The sequence below is a fragment of the Ochotona curzoniae genome, unplaced genomic scaffold, assembly GCF_017591425.1.
Source record: "Ochotona curzoniae isolate NIBS_2020 unplaced genomic scaffold, NIBS_Ocur_1.0 contig_1, whole genome shotgun sequence".
Classification (NCBI taxonomy): domain Eukaryota; kingdom Metazoa; phylum Chordata; class Mammalia; order Lagomorpha; family Ochotonidae; genus Ochotona; species Ochotona curzoniae.
This window is the reverse complement of record NW_024464918.1, coordinates 21899498-21902139: the sequence shown is the minus strand read 5'-3', so window position 1 is coordinate 21902139 and position 2642 is coordinate 21899498. Positions and strand designations below refer to the sequence as shown.

At 40.1% G+C, this 2642-nt stretch overlaps 1 long non-coding RNA gene across 1 annotated transcript; it reads right to left on the bottom strand.

Annotated features, from left to right (window-relative positions):
* Positions 1-319: 319 nt before the first annotated feature.
* LOC121153398 lies at positions 320-1847 on the bottom strand. Its single transcript, XR_005883394.1, has 3 exons — positions 1767-1847; positions 836-867; positions 320-502 (listed from the first exon to the last, which is right to left on the bottom strand). It is a non-coding gene; the product is annotated as an uncharacterized LOC121153398 (long non-coding RNA).
* Positions 1848-2642: the final 795 nt, after the last annotated feature.

Genomic DNA, 2642 nt, shown 5'->3' with positions numbered 1-2642 from the left:
AAGGACTGAGGGTTGTCATCATTTAGGTGGGAGGAGTCCTTGTTAGTACTATGAGGCCCTGTGTGAGGGATTTCTGAGTGCTGTAGCCAGCAGTGTGTCAGCAGTAACTAGCAACAGTCACACTAAGTGAAATGAACAGGTTTATGGTTTTACCTGTATTATACAACACAGATACACTGAGAGGCCAAACACAAAACTTGTAACAAAACGGCTTTTAGACACCGAGCTCCAGGGAGAGGTCAAAGTGTGTTCTTGTGGTTTCTATGCATATAGAAACTATAGTTATCTTCTCTATGCTTCTACTAGGTCATCAGAAACATCGTTTTTGCTATCATTTTGTGGTAGTCTCTCCATTTCTGCTGAAGAGTTGCTATTTGAACTGTTATTCTTACTTGAGTGCATGACAGTACTTGCAAGAATTGCCGTAAGTCCTGCCATTGCTTGCACAGACAGGATCATGTTCTTCAGAGCAAGCAGCATATGCAGTCATATCACACCTTGGCTATTGAACATAAAAAAATCATTGAATTTATCAGATAAGGAAGTTTTAAATAAAATTTTTGTTCATTCTCATACAAAATTCAAGAAATAGAAAAGGAATAGATAAATTTGGTTTCTAAGTTTATCTTTAAAAATGCAGGTACTCTTGGGCCTGGTGCAGTAGCCTAGTGGCTGAAGTCCTTGCCTTGCAAGTGCTGAGGTACCATAAAGGTGCTGGTTCTAATCCTGGCAACCCCGCTTCCCATCTAGCTTTCTGCTTAAAGCCTTGGAAGGCACCAGAGGACAGCCCAATGCCTTGGGACCCTGCACCTGCTTGAGACTGGTGTTAACTTACAGGTCGGCGAGCGGCTGATTCAAAAGAAGTTTCTGGAAACAAAACATAGAAAAAGAATTAAGAATAAGAAAAAATGAAACAGAATCATATTCTATATTGCAAATCATCACATTTCTTAGTAGAGGAAGGCTAACAAATTGCTCACTGATACTAACGGCAACCAAGTATTCAAATGAGTGCTGGTAGTACTAAAATGTTGAGTACACAAAATGACTTTATATCTAGGAATATTCTGTAATTCAAAAAGTCACACTACCCATGAAAAAGACTTTTCTATATTATTTAAGATTCCAATGAATTCTTCTGTAGTGGCTTTCCAATGACAATATAGACGCTATAATGTTCCTATTTTAAAAACAAGACAGCCTAGTCCTGTAATATGCCCTCACATGTAATATGTAGACATTAATTAGCTCTTGACTCATTAGTATCCAACTGTAATTTAAATAGTCTATTGGATTCCTCACAATTACTTTACTCTGAAATTTATGAGTATAATGGGACTTTACGAAAGATAATTTGTCAAAAGATCAAGGATTCCTCTTCTTATATGAGGTCTTGAACTAGAAGACAAAGCTACATACTAGATTTCCAAGGAATGGCAGTTATAAAGGAGTCATGATTGTATACACTTGGCATTAACCCTCATGAGATTTAACATAAGGGCAAAAATGGTAAACAAGTATCTCATTCCAGAAGAATAAGAATCCAAGGTCTACTGCCCAGTAAATACTTCTTTAGCTCTAAAGTAGGCAATAAAAGAAAGGTGATCCACAGCTACAATTTGAAAAAGACATTTGAAACATGTCCTGTCTTATTTCACCAGCTGACAGTGTGCAAACCCCTAAAGGCAATCTTGGCCAATCATTAATTCAAACAAGGGCTTGCTACATTTCCTAATGCTTTACCGAGAGCTGGAACATTTACTCACCAGAATGAAAAGGGAATGTCAAGGAAATGATGAAAACTGCTGTGATCCATGGTGAGAAGAAAGGCATTGTAGCAAGTCTGTGGAAGAAAACTTTAACAATGTTTATAGCACAGGAATCAGTGCTCCTTGTCCACAGCATTCTCTCTCACAGTTGAAAGAACCATTCAATTCCACCTCCTCTCCTCCATCATGTTCTCCTCATCCTCAAATACTAAAGCACACATCATGTGCACACAGGGCCTCCTAGAAACTTAGAGAACCCCAGGAAAAGTCTCCTGGAACATTTACAAAGGAGTGGCTTATGCTCCCCATTCTCTGGGTCAGGCCACAGATAATCTCCCACCTGTAAGGAAACATGCACACCAGAACCTCAGATTTTACTCAGAAAGTCACAACAGGACTTGGAAAAGAAAAGGGCAGGAAGGTTCTCACAGCAATGCTGGAAGCCAGAGTGCTGCTCTCCATATGCCACCTGACCTACCTGGAGGGTGAGCGCAGTGTAGTGTGTGGACAACAGCTCCAGACACTGTGTGTTTTATTCACCCTTTCTTCTCAGTCAAGTGCACACAGCTCAGGCGTTTCCTTGATTGGTGATATGGATCAGCTGAAAAAAATGACAGGACTCAGGTGTTTACCATCCTCAAAAGAGATTCAAAACGACCTTCGCTGCCTTTTTCCCCCAAGCCTCTCCCGCCCAGGAGGAAAAAAAGCAAAAAGCAGGACTCAAAAGTTGGTGCTGGTTCGCAAGCTTCCCATCGTCTGAGGAGAATCAAGGAGAAAGTAGCAACGAATCTGAGGCATCTGATGTAATAATTACCAAATCTCTGTATAATGTATTATTACTGAAAATTAGAAAAACAGCCAGTGAGCCTGATC